This window comes from Arachis hypogaea, chromosome 19, assembly GCF_003086295.3.
Source record: "Arachis hypogaea cultivar Tifrunner chromosome 19, arahy.Tifrunner.gnm2.J5K5, whole genome shotgun sequence".
Classification (NCBI taxonomy): Eukaryota; Viridiplantae; Streptophyta; class Magnoliopsida; order Fabales; family Fabaceae; genus Arachis; species Arachis hypogaea.
Genome location: NC_092054.1, coordinates 81,526,872 through 81,541,383, shown reverse-complemented (window position 1 = coordinate 81,541,383; position 14,512 = coordinate 81,526,872). Strand labels below are relative to the sequence as shown.

At 40.2% G+C, this 14,512-nt stretch overlaps 1 non-coding gene across 1 annotated transcript; it reads left to right on the top strand.

Moving 5' to 3' along the window:
• The first annotated feature begins 1,763 nt into the window (after window positions 1–1,763).
• On the top strand, window positions 1,764–1,870 carry LOC112781574 (small nucleolar RNA R71). Its single transcript, XR_003192344.1, has one exon. It is a non-coding gene; the product is annotated as a small nucleolar RNA R71 (small nucleolar RNA).
• Window positions 1,871–14,512: the final 12,642 nt, after the last annotated feature.

Below are 14,512 nucleotides of genomic sequence, written 5' to 3'. Positions count from 1 at the left end.
TTCCTTGTTCATCAACCAAGGGCTTTCCCAGATGTGCTGGTTGTGCTTCAGTGCTTGCTTCCTCTGTCAGCATCTCATTATGATCTTTGCTTGGTTCTTTGTTCTCTTGGTCTGATTCTTGTGAGAGTTTGAAGATATTAAAGCTAAGTCATTCATCATGGATCCTCAATATTATCTCCCCTCGCTCCACATCTATGAGTGCTCTGGCTGTAGCTAGGATTGGTCTTCCCAATATGATTGGGTGAGTGTGACTCTCTTCCATGTCCAGAATGACAAAGTCTGTGGGAAGAAAGTATTTCCCAACCTTTACTAACACATTTTCCACCACTCCTATTGCTTATTTTTGAGTTTTGTCTGCCAGCATGATGACTACATCTGTGGGCATTATCTCATTAATCTTCAGCCTCTTCACCAGGGATAAGGGCATTAAGTTGATGCTTGCTCCCAAATCGCAGAGTGCTTTATCAAATATTGTTTCTCCTATGGCACAGAGGACATGAAAACTCCCTGGATCTTTTCTTTTTGTAGGCAACTGTGGTTGAATGAGGGCACTGCACTCCTTGTTTATCACTATAGTTTGGCCTCCCTTGAGTGAGCTTTTCCTGGGAAGTAGCTCCTTCATATACTTGATGTATGCAGGCATTTGTTGAATAGTCTTGATGAATGGTATGTTGACATGCAGAGATGTAAACAAATCTAGAAACCTTGAGTATATTCTCTTCTCCACAGCACCATTGAGCAGTTGGGGAAAAAGTGCATAGAGTCTCAGCAGCTCCTGTTTTGAGATTTCTGGTTCTTGGTAATCTTTTTCCTCCTTCTCTGCTGAGGTGTCTCCAGGTTGTTCTGCCGACTTGTTTGGCTTGTCCTCAGTCTCCTTATCACTTATAGTGACGATCTTGCAATCTTTCCATCTTACTTTCTTTGTTGCACCTCTCAGATTCTTCTCTGTGTTACTTGGGAATCCATTTGTGGGTTTGGGAATCTGCTCAGAGAGATACCCCACTTGAGATTCCAATCTCTTGATTGTATCTCCTTGGTTCTTAAAATTTGCTCGCACTTCCTCCTTTAATGCCTTGTTGTCTTGAATCTCTTTGCCTATGCCTTCAAGTAGATTCTCAATCCTTGAGAGTTTGTCATCAAATGATGGTAGATTGGGATTAAAGGTGGAAGGATGAGGTAAGTTATTTTGGTTTTGATATGAATGTGGAGAGGTGTTGTTTTGGGGGTGTTGATATGGTCTAGATGTGAAATGTTGGTGGGCTGCATTATTGTTGGGATTTGAACGTCTTTGATCTAGGCCTTGGTCTTGTTGATTTCCCCACCCAAAGTTTAGGTAATTCCTCCATCCAGGGTTATAGGTCTTAGAGTATGGATCATGGTTTTGCCTAGGTGAATTCCCAATGTAGTTGGCTTGCTCCTGACTACCCTCTGCTTCTTCATTCACTCCTTCTTGGGTTGTTGATGAAGTAGTGATTGCTGCTACTTGGTTCCTCTCCATCTTCTTGGTGAGGTCAGCCAGCTGCTGGGTAATGAGCTTGTTTTGGGCCATCAGAGCATCTACATTGTTTAGCTCCATTACTCCCCTAGTGTTGCCTCTTTCAGAAGCATAGAAATAATCATTCTTTGCTACTGTTTCAATGACATCTTTGGATTCCTCAATGGTCTTCTTCTTGTTCAAAGATCCTTCGGATGAATGGTCTACTGCCTTCTATGATTCATATGACAGGCCTTCATAAAAAATGTGCAGTTGCACCCATTCGTTGAACATATCTGGTGGGCACCTCCTTGTTAGGTCCTTAAACCTCTCCCATGCTTCATAAAGAGTCTCACCATCTTGTTGCCTGAAAGTTTGGACCTCAGCTCTCAGCCTATTGATTCGTTGAGGAGGGTAAAATCTTGCTAAGAATTTGTTCACCACATCTTCCCAGGTTGTCAAGCTCTCCTTTGGGAAAGACTCCAGCCACTTGGCTGCCTTATCCTTGAGTGAGAATGGAAATAAGAGTAGTCTATAGGCGTCAGGAAGAACACCATTAGACTTCACTGTGTCACATATTCTCAAGAAGGTGGTTAGATGTTGATTGGGGTCTTCTTGGACACTTCCTCCTAACGAACAGTTGTTCTGAACAAGGGTGATGAGCTGTGGTTTTAGTTCAAAATTGTTGGCATGGATGGTTGGCTTTTGAATGCTACTTCCATAGTTTCCTGGGTTTGGATTGATGTAAGAGCCTAAAACTCTTCTATCCTCCCCAGCATGATTTTCTCGACCTCCTCCGCCATGGTTGTGAGCCTCTTCTTCATGATGGTTTTCCATGTTGTCTTCCATGTTTGGTTCAAAGTATTCCTCCTCTTCCTCGACGCCAACTACTCTTTTTCCTCTTGCTTCCCTCCTTAATCTATAGAAGGTCCTCTCAGGTTCAGAATCAAAGGAAGTTGAAGCCTCGCTTCTTCTTCCTGCCATACAACCAACAAGTACAAGCAAGGAAAATAGATCCAGAAACTATTTCTGTCAGAATGACTGTTAGTGTGAGTGATGCAACATATCAAACAATTAGTGGGTTAGTGAAATGAATGGTAAATAACTAAAAACGAAAAAGTAGGGGGAAGGGAAGAAATTAACTAAAACTGAAAGTAAATTACTCGAATAGAAAATTAAAACAAACAAAACAAAAATTCTCAATCTAGTTATCTTCCAATTTAATCATTGTTGATGCATAATCAATCCCCGGCAACGGCGCCATAAACTTGATGCACGAAAAACTTGTCTCATAACAAATTTCCTTCGGCAAGTGTACCGAATTTGTCGTCAAGTAAAAACTCACAATAGAGTGAGGTCGATTCCCACAGGGATTGATTGATCAAGCAACTTTAATTAGAGGAATATTCTAGTTGAGCGAATTAGAATTTGGGTTGAAAATTGCAGAAAATTAAATGGCGGGAAAGTAAATAACAGAAAAGTAAATGCTAGAAATAAAGAGCTGAATGTAGATGACGGAAAGTAAATTGCAGAATCTTAAATGGGAATGGGGTAATTGCTCATAAAAGTAAATGACAGAAATTAAAGAGAATGGGTAAGATCAGAAATGGGGAGTTCATTGGGCTCAGGAGGTGTTGCATTCTCCGGATCAATTTCATTTTCATCTCTTCCTCAATCAATGCACTCATTGATCTCCCTGGCAATTTTAAGTGACCGAATTACAATTCCTTGTAATTCAATCTCTCAAATCTTGATCAATAGCCAATTCCTTGGTCAATTGCTCATGAGAAGAGATGAAGTATGGTCACTGATTATACCACATGCATTTCCCAAATCAAGTGTTGAGAGGATTATAGTCACATATCCATCCAAACCCAATTTGGTCCAGCATGAGAAAGCATTTCTAGCATGATCTCTTCATTCCTCTTTCAAGGTTCAGAAGAGATCCAAGTTTGAATAGCTTGTTTTCCAAGATAACTACCCAATTGGATGAAGCTCGAAAGCTTTCAAGTAAAATCAAGAGAAAAGATAGAAGAAGAATAATGAAAACTAGTATTGATCCATCAAATTACAACAGAGCTCCCTAACCCAATGAAAGGGGTTTAGTTGTTCATAGCTCTGGAAAATGAAAACAAAGATGGAGAATACATGATGAAACTAGAAGTGCAGAGAAAGTAAAATACAGAGAGTAGTTCTATGCCAAGAGGCTCCCTATATTTTCTAACTCCCTTTTTAATTCAAAGCTACTCCTATATATGCTACTCTTCTGATCTTCTAGTTGGCTCTTCAAGTCTTGGGTATGGGCCTTTCGATATTGAGTTTGAAGAAGTTATCTTCTTCATTGGGCTTGGCTTTACTTGCAGAGAGAAAGTTTGAAGTGGGAAGAGACTTTATCTCAGGACGTTAGTGGTGTTAACGTTCAGTGAAAATATGGGTTCGAGAACGTTAGTGACAATCACCTTTTTCACTAACGTTCCTCACCCAAGTAAGAGCCACGTTAACCTCAACGTTAGTGGCACAAACGTTGCCACTAACGTTGCCTCTTTGTCCTTCGCACACGTTATTGGGACTTACCTTTCCCAATAACGTTGAGAAGCCTCCTCCTTCCCTACGTTAGAGTCCACGTTAACTTAGTTAACGTGGCTCCTTAACGTAGGCTTGCCAACCTTCGAGAACGTTAGTGACACTTACCTTTGTCACTAACGTTCCAATGTGCCCCTAGCTCCCACGTTAGAGTCCACGTTAACTAGGTTAACGTGGCCTTTAACGTGGCTATGCTAGCCATCTCCAACGTTAGTGACAAAGGTGAATGTCACTAACGTTGGCTCATCATCTCTCCTCCTCACGTTAGCTTCAGTTAACGTGGGAGTTAACGTGGCTCATTGTGGCTTGTGTGGGCTCCTTCCAACATTAGTGACAATGTTAGGTGTCACTAACGCCGGCGATCACCTTCCTTCTTCACGTTAGCTTCCACGTTAACTAGGTTAACATGGGAGTTAACGTGGCTTATTGGGGCTTGTTTGGGTTAATCCCAATGTTAGTGACAATGTTTGGTGTCACTAACGTTGTCGATCACCTACTTTCTTCACGTTAGCTTCCACGTTAACTAGGTTAACGTGGAAGTTAACGTGGCTTTTTGTGACTTGGCCAACGTTAGTGACAAAGTTGAATGTCACTAACGTTGGCTTCCCCTTTACTTCTTAACGTTAGAGGCCACGTTAACTAAGTTAACGTGGCTCTTAACGTGGCCACTTATGAGCTTGGTCCAACATTAGTGACAAAGGTAAGTGTCACTAACGTTGGCTCCATTTCCTTTCCTCCACGTTAGAGTTCACGTTAACTTAGTTAACATGACTCTTAAGGTGGGCAATGATGGCTTCGAGAGCGTTATTGGCGATTACTTTTCTCATTAACTTTGCAAGTTACTCCCATTCCACGTTAGGAGTTACGTTAATTAGATTAACGTGGCTGCTAACGTGGTTCTTCCTTGCTTCCTTTGTCCTGAAATCAAGCAATAGAGTGCATCCAAGTTCTAGTCCAAGTCATTGGAAATACAACATCCAATTTGTCATTAAATTCATGCAAAATCCTCATGAAATCATGTAAAGTGCACAATGTATGCTTGATTCAAGATGTAAGTGAATATCTACCCAAAACTAGCTTATTTTCTAAGGAAATGCATGAAACTACCCTAAAAACAGTAAAGAAAAGGTTAGTGAAACTGGCCAAAATGCCCTGGCATCAACTATCCAATTGGATGAAGCTCGAAAGCTTTCAAGTAAAATCAAGAGAAAAGATAGAAGAAGAATAATGAAAACTAGTATTGATCCATCAAATTACAACAGAGCTCCCTTACCCAATGAAAGGGGTTTAGTTGTTCATAGCTCTGGAAAATGAAAACAAAGATGGAGAATACATGATGAAACTAGAAGTGCAGAGAAAGTAAAATACAGAGAGTAGTTCTATGCCAAGAGGCTCCCTATATTTTCTAACTCCCTTTTTAATTCAAAGCTACTCCTATATATACTACTCTTCTGATCTTCTAGTTGGCTCTTCAAGTCTTGGGTATGGGCCTTTTGATATTGAGTTTGAAGTAGTTATCTTCTTCATTGGGCTTGGCTTTACTTGCAGAGAGAAAGTGTCAAGTGGGCAGAGACTTTAGCTCAGGACGTTAGTGGTGTTAACGTTCAGTGAAAATATGGGTTCGAGAATGTTAGTGACAATCACCTTTTTCACTAACGTTACTCACCCAAGTAAGAGCCACGTTAACCTGAACGTTAGTGGCACAAACGTTGCCACTAACGTTGCCTCTTTGTCCTTCGCACACGTTATTGGGACTTACCTTTCCCAATAACGTTGAGAAGCCTCCTCCTTCCCTACGTTAGAGTCCACGTTAACTTAGTTAACGTGGCTCCTTAACGTAGGCTTGCCAACCTTCGAGAACGTTAGTGACACTTACCTTTGTCACTAACGTTCCAATGTGCCCCTAGCTCCCACGTTAGAGTCCACGTTAACTAGGTTAACGTGGCCTTTAACGTGGCTATGCTAGCCATCTCCAACGTTAGTGACAAATGTGAATGTCACTAACGTTGGCTCATCATCTCTCCTCCTCACGTTAGCTTCCACGTTAACTAAGTTAACGTGGGAGTTAACGTGGCTCATTGTGGCTTGTGTGGGCTCCTTCCAACATTAGTGACAATGTTAGGTGTCACTAACGTTGGCGATCACCTTCCTTCTTCACGTTAGCTTCCACGTTAACTAGGTTAACATGGGAGTTAACGTGGCTTATTGGGGCTTGTGTGGGTTAATCCCAACGTTAGTGACAATGTTTGGTGTCGCTAACTTTGTCGATCACCTACTTTCTTCACGTTAGCTTCCACGTTAACTAGGTTAACGTGGAAGTTAACGTGGCTTTTTGTGACTTGGCCAACGTTAGTGACAAAGTTGAATGTCACTAACGTTGGCTTCCCCTTTACTTCTTAACGTTAGAGGCCACGTTAACTAAGTTAACGTGGCTCTTAACGTGGCCACTTATGAGCTTGGTCCAACGTTAGTGACAAAGGTAAGTGTCACTAACGTTGGCTCCATTTCCTTTCCTCCACGTTAGAGTTCACGTTAACTTAGTTATTGTGACTCTTAACGTGGGCAATGATGGCTTCGAGAGCGTTATTGGCGATTACTTTTCTCATTAACTTTGCAAGTTACTCGCATTCCACGTTAGGAGTTACGTTAATTAGATTAACGTGGCTGCTAACGTGGTTCTTCCTTGCTTCCTTTGTCCTGAAATCAAGCAATAGAGTGCATCAAAGTTCTAGTCCAAGTCATGGGAAATACAACATCCAATTTGTCATTAAATTCATGCAAAATCCTCATGAAATCATGTAAAGTGCACAATGTATGCTTGAATCAAGATGTAAGTGAATATCTACCCAAAACTAGCTTATTTTCTAAGGAAATGCATGAAACTACCCTAAAAACAGTAAAGAAAAGGTTAGTGAAACTGGCCAAAATGCCCTGGCATCAACTACCCAATTGGATGAAGCTCGAAAGCTTTCAAGTAAAATCAAGAGAAAAGATAGAAGAAGAATAATGAAAACTAGTATTGATCCATCAAATTACAACAGAGCTCCCTTACCCAATGAAAGGGGTTTAGTTGTTCATAGCTCTGGAAAATGAAAACAAAGATGGAGAATACATGATGAAACTAGAAGTGCAGAGAAAGTAAAATATAGAGAGTAGTTCTATGCCAAGAGGCTCCCTATATTTTCTAACTCCCTTTTTAATTCAAAGCTACTCCTATATATGCTACTCTTCTGATCTTCTAGTTGGCTCTTCAAGTCTTGGATATGGGCCTTTCGATATTGAGTTTGAAGCAGTTATCTTCTTCATTGGGCTTGGCTTTACTTGCAGAGAGAAAGTTTGAAGTGGGCAGAGACTTTAGCTCAGGACGTTATTGGTGTTAACGTTCAGTGAAAATATGGGTTCGAGAACGTTAGTGACAATCACCTTTTTCACTAACGTTCCTCACCCAAGTAAGAGCCACGTTAACCTCAACGTTAGTGGCACAAACGTTGCCACTAACGTTGCCTCTTTGTCCTTCGCACACGTTATTGGGACTTACCTTTCCCAATAACGTTGAGAAGCCTCCTCCTTCCCTACGTTAGAGTCCACGTTAACTTAGTTAACGTGGCTCCTTAACGTAGGCTTGCCAACCTTCGAGAACGTTAGTGACACTTACCTTTGTCACTAACGTTCCAATGTGCCCCTAGCTCCCACGTTAGAGTCCACGTTAACTAGGTTAACGTGGCCTTTAACGTGGCTATGCTAGCCATCTCCAACGTTAGTGACAAATGTGAATGTCACTAACGTTGGCTCATCATCTCTCCTCCTCACGTTAGCTTCCACGTTAACTAAGATAACGTGGGAGTTAACGTGGCTCATTGTGGCTTGTATGGGCTCCTTCCAACATTAGTGATAATGTTAGGTGTCACTAACGTTGGCGATCACCTTCCTTCTTCACGTTAGCTTCCACGTTAACTAGGTTAACATGGGAGTTAACGTGGCTTATTGGGGCTTGTGTGGGTTAATCCCAACGTTAGTGACAATGTTTGGTGTCACTAACGTTGTCGATCACCTACTTTCTTCACGTTAGCTTCCACGTTAACTAGGTTAACGTGGAAGTTAACGTGGCTTTTTGTGACTTGGCCAACGTTAGTGACAAAGTTGAATGTCACTAACGTTGGCTTCCCCTTTACTTCTTAATGTTAGAGGCCACGTTAACTAAGTTAACGTGGCTCTTAACGTGGCCACTTATGAGCTTGGTCCAACGTTAGTGACAAAGGTAAGTGTCACTAACGTTGGCTCCATTTCCTTTCCTCCAGGTTAGAGTTCACGTTAACTTAGTTATTGTGACTCTTAACGTGGGCAATGATGGCTTCGAGAGCGTTATTGGCGATTACTTTTCTCATTAACTTTGCAAGTTACTCCCATTCCACGTTAGGAGTTACGTTAATTAGATTAACGTGGCTGCTAACGTGGTTCTTCCTTGCTTCCTTTGTCCTGAAATCAAGCAATAGAGTGCATCAAAGTTCTAGTCCAAGTCATGGAAAATACAACATCCAATTTGTCATTAAATTCATGCAAAATCCTCATGAAATCATGTAAAGTGCACAATGTATTCTTGAATCAAGATGTAAGTGAATATCTACCCAAAACTAGCTTATTTTCTAAGGAAATGCATGAAACTACCCTAAAAACAGTAAAGAAAAGGTTAGTGAAACTAGCCAAAATGCCCTGGCATCAACTACCCAATTGGATGAAGCTCGAAAGCTTTCAAGTAAAATCAAGAGAAAAGATAGAAGAAGAATAATGAAAACTAGTATTGATCCATCAAATTATAACAGAGCTCCCCAACCCAATGAAAGGGGTTTAGTTGTTCATAGCTCTGGAAAATGAAAACAAAGATGGAGAATACATGAAGAAACTAGAAGTGCAGAGAAAGTAAAATACAGAGAGTAGTTCTATGCCAAGAGGCTCCCTATATTTTCCAACTCCCTTTTTAATTCAAAGCTACTCCTATATATACTACTCTTCTGATCTTCTAGTTGGCTCTTCAACTCTTGGGTATGGGCCTTTGGATCTTGAGTTTGAAGCAGTTATCTTCTTCATTGGGCTTGGCTTTACTTGCAGAGAGAAAGTGTGAAGTGGGCAAAGACTTTAGCTCAGGACATTAGTGGTGTTAACGTTCAGTGAAAATATGGGTTCGAGAACGTTAGTGACAATCACCTTTTTCACTAACGTTCCTCACCCAAGTAAGAGCTACGTTAACCTCAACGTTAGTGGCACAAACGTTGCCACTAACATTGCCTCTTTGTCCTTCGCACACGTTATTGGGACTTACCTTTCCCAATAACGTTGAGAAGCCTCCTCCTTCCCTACGTTAGAGTCCACGTTAACTTAGTTAACGTGGCTCCTTAACGTAGGCTTGCCAACCTTCGAGAACGTTAGTGACACTTACCTTTGTCACTAACGTTCCAATGTGCCCCTAGCTCCCATGTTAGAGTCCACGTTAACTAGGTTAACGTGGCCTTTAATGTGGCTGTGCTAGCCATCTCCAATGTTAGTGACAAAGGTGAATGTCACTAACGTTGGCTCATCATCTCTCCTCCTCACGTTAGCTTCCACGTTAACTAAGTTAACATGGGAGTTAACGTGGCTCATTGTGGCTTGTGTGGGCTCCTTCCAACATTAGTGACAATGTTAGGTGTCACTAACGTTGGCGATCACCTTCCTTCTTCACGTTAGCTTCCATGTTAACTAGGTTAACGTAGGAGTTAATGTGGCTTATTGGGGCTTGTGTGGGTTAATCCCAACGTTAGTGACAATGTTTGGTGTCACTAACGTTGTCGATCACCTACTTTCTTCACGTTAGCTTCCACGTTAACTAGGTTAACGTGGAAGTTAACGTGGCTTTTTGTGACTTGGCCAACGTTAGTGACAAAGTTGAATGTCACTAACGTTGGCTTCCCCTTTACTTCTTAACGTTAGAGGCCACGTTAACTAAGTTAACGTGGCTCTTAACGTGGCCACTTATGAGCTTGGTCCAACATTAGTGACAAAGGTAAGTGTCACTAATGTTGGCTCCATTTCCTTTCCTCCACGTTAGAGTTCACGTTAACTTAGTTAACGTGACTCTTAACGTGGGCAATGATGGCTTCGAGAGCGTTATTGGCGATTACTTTTCTCTTTAATTTTGCAAGTTACTCCCATTCCACGTTAGGAGTTACGTTAATTAGATTAATGTGGCTGCTAATGTGGTTCTTCCTTGCTTCCTTTGTCCTGAAATCAAGCAATAGAGTGCATCAAAGTTCTAGTTCATGTCATGGGAAATACAACATCCAATTTGTCATTAAATTCATGCAAAATTCTCATGAAATCATGTAAAGTGCACAATGTATGCTTGAATCAAGATGTAAGTGAATATCTACCCAAAACTAGCTTATTTTCTAAGGAAATGCATGAAACTACCCTAAAAATAGTAAAGAAAAGGTCAGTGAAACTGGCCAAAATGCCCTGGCATCACAGAGCTATTTTAATAAAAAGGTCAATTAGTTTTATCTATATTGCAAGAAGCTAAGTTTGGTGTTGCAAACCAAAATAATCTAAGGGAGAATGAAGGATTCTAAGTTTGGTGTTCTACCAAAACTTCATCATAAAACACATTCTCACCTTCTGCATAATGCTAGCCTCAAGCAATCAGATAAACTAGTTAACCAATCTGCTGTTTCATAGTTTTTAGTCTTATTACCTTTAGCAAGGAAAAAGGATTTCACATATGGTTAATTTACTGCATGAGAAACACTGGCAAGGAACTAAGTTTGGTGTTCACACACCAAAGTAAGTTCAAAAGCCCACAAATAAGCTTTGCATACTAACCGGATACCTAAAGGGCTTGAAAAGCAAGTAACTTTTGAGGAGTATGCAGGAAAACAGTCAACAAATTAAATAACGTCTGCATTATGACTCAGAAGGGGCACAACAGAAGGAAGAATGAAAAGCTGCAACCCAACAGGTTGTTTTTACACTTGATCCTTGTTGTTGTGAAATGTTTTAATTCAGAGATTCCTTTATGTCTGGCTAGAATGTTCATTTAGTGCAAGTAGAAGTACATGCTAAAGAAAGCTATCTGCATAATCTTGTCATCTTTCATCAGTTTGAGTATTTTGCTTTGTTTCCTTGCTGATTGAATAAAAGAAAAAAAATGGTTGAATTAGAAAAGTAATTGTTCAATGTTGCAAAAGTTAGAATGAAAGTTAGTGGTGGTATATGTTTGATTGAATTGTTAGCTCACAAAATAAATGCTGCATAATGACATGTTCTTTGAAGCCTAACCTAGTTTGCTGCTATGAAGCCTTGTATTATTGGAATTCACTTGAAAATGAATCAAAACAGAAAGAAAAAGAAAGAGAAAAGCCAAAAAGTGGCAAAGAAATAAACAATAAGGCTAGACACCAATAGCTTGGACCCTAGGACACATGCTTGTGGTGTTTTTGTACTAGGATATGCTTGGACAAGTAAGTTCTAAGGAGTATTTCAAAACTTGGCCACTTAGATCAACTGATTTGGGATTGCCAACTGAAAGTTCACAATAAAGAGCAACCTAGCTACAAAACATTTAGTAATCCAAAGAGATGTTGGGCATCAATGATCCTAGGAAGAAAATGTGAGCCATGTGTCTGTGGTGAAGAAATGTTGAGCAAAACTAAGCCAAAGGCTACTGCAACATTTGCCACCAAGCCTTCAATGAACAATAAGCTCTAAGCAAAAATAAAGAAGGAAAAGCTAGCAAGGGATTAAGCAAAAAGTGAAGCATTATATCAGCAACCTTAGTGAATCTTTGAAGAAACATATCTTATGTAACAACAAATAATAAATGAGCCACCATTGTCTACATAAAATCCCATGAACCAAATTCAACTATCTGCTAAATAAGAACATGCATACTTCTCTGTTTTATTTCATTTTCTCTTATGATTAGTGCTTGCTTGGGGACAAGCAAGTTTTAAGTTTGGTGTTGTGATGACAAGTCATTTTATGCTAGCTTTTCAAGCAATTTTCACTTGTTTCATTAGGTTTTATGCACTTTCTTCCATTGTAAGTAAGTAATTTGGAGTGGAATTGCATGGTTTTGTTGAATCAATCAACCACAGTTTAATTGATACAAAATCATGAGGTTTAAGCTAAAATTAATTGAATTATGAATGAACTTTAAATCTTGTGAATTTGGTGATACTTTGATTGGTTGTTTTGATTGCTTGTAGGTGAAGAAAAGAAAAAAAAATAAGAAAAGCGTGGCCTAAGGAGCATGCCCCAAAGGAAACAAGAAGCGTAGCCAAAGGAGAAGAGAAAGCGTGGCATCATTGAGAAAGAAGGAAAGCTAGGTTGGGTGAGTGAACCGAGCTTCACAAAGAAGAAAAGGAGGAAGCAAGGCACAAATCTCAATTAACTTAATGAACTGAGCATCAAAGAAAGCAAGGCAAGGACATAAAGCTCAGTTCACTAAGTGAGCTTTATCGGGCTCCTTCAAGAATAAATTCAAAGCAAAATTTCAAGGAATGAAGCCACAAAGTTTTGAACTCATGACCCAAGGGAAGCAAGGAACGCTCCTTGCAAGGAAAACAAGAAAATTTGGCCAAAAAGCCTTCCCCAAGGTTCGAACAAGGAACCTCACGCTACCATGCTTGTAAGGACAATAAGCCAAAATGATTTGGCAAGGATTCAAAACTGGGAGTTCCATGGAGAATAAGGGAGGAGCGCTACTCTTTGTGCAAAGAAAGTGAGCCAAAATGGCTCCCCCAAGGTTCGAACTAGGGAGCCTCATGAAAGGCAAGGAAGGAGCGCTCCACTCTTCCAAGGAAATCAACACCAATTTGCTTCCACCAAGGATCGAACTTGGAAGCATGAAGCCCACAACCAGGTGCTACAATGGGGAGCTCAAATTGCTTTCCCAACTGAGCGCTACTCTCCCCCACTCCCCACACATTGGCACGCTAGGAAGCACACCAAGGAGCATGTCATGCGCAACAAAATTGCAAGCCAAGGGGGCTAGAACGCGCGCTGGACACACCCAAGGCAAGACATAGAGCTCAGTTCAATTTTCTAACTGAGCTCTATTGAAGTGCAACATTAATAAGGCTGGACGCGCACAAATTGGGCAAGCAAAAGACAAGTTTGGGCGCTCAGTTTGTTTTTCCAACTGAGCCGTCCCCTGGGAGTGCACCATGACTCAATTTTGAGTCCAAAAATGAAATAAAATCCAATTCTTCACAAAATTAAAAAGCTCACTCTAAATTCTAAAATCCAAAAATAGGAAGTGTATAAATAGAAGCTAGTTTGAGTTATAGAGGACCTTCTTTTCATTTTTTTAGCTAATCTTTTTGCTTACTTTGGAATTTCCAATTTTCTAGCTTTGGGAGTTTGGGAATTGGGAAGGAGAATTGATCTCTCTTCTTCTTTGTTCTTGCTTCTGCATTTTCTACTCTTTGTTTGGAGTCTTGGGTGAAGAATTGAAGAAATTCTGTTTGAATCTCACCTTGAGATCTCTTTCTGTTTATTTTACTGCATAATTGAAGGAATTGTGATTTGGATCTAAGTTTCCCTACTTTTTTCATCTTTACTTCTTCTGCAAGCTGTCTTTTATTTTTCTGCAATCATTCTCTTGTTGGATCAAGGAAGGACTTGAGATCTAGACTTGTTTTCTAGTCTCCTCCACCTCTGAGATCTTAAATTTCCCTTTTGCTATTACAATTTAGCTGCATTTTGCTTTCTGTTTGGTTTCTTAAGCAATTCTTCCTTTCTTGTTTAGATCTGTTGCATCTAAATTCACCTTCTACTTCTTTATTAATTGTCATTTACTTTTGCTTGTTTAACTTCTGCAATCCCAATGCCCAAGTCCTTTTATGATTCAAGCCATTTACATTTCTTGCACTTTAAGTTTCAGTTATTTACATTTCTTGCAATCTAAGTTTCGGCAATTTACATTACTTGCACCTTAAGATTCAGCTCTTTTAATTCTTCTGCACTTTAAATTCTTGTCAATTATCCCTCTCCCTTTAAATTTCATGCAATTCAGCTCCTGTTGGATACAAATCACTCAAATCAACACTTGTTCGCTTGACTAAATCAACCACCTAACTAAAATTGCTCAATCCTTCAATCCCTGTGGGATCGACCTCACTCATGTGAGTTATTATTACTTGATGCGACCCGGTACACTTGCCAGTGAGTTTTGTGTTGGATCATTTTCCACACATCATATGGTAGGGTCTATTGTTGCCTGATTGATGGTTGGGATTATGGTTGTTGTATTGGATGGATTGGTATGGTTTCTTATGGTCTTGGTTGTGGCTTTGTTGGTTTCCCCACCCAAAGTTTGGGTGGTTCTTCCAACTTGAGTTATATGTCTTGGAGTTTGGGTCAAATGGTGGTCTAGAAGAATTGTTCACATAATTTGCCTGCTCCCATTCACTTTCAATTTTT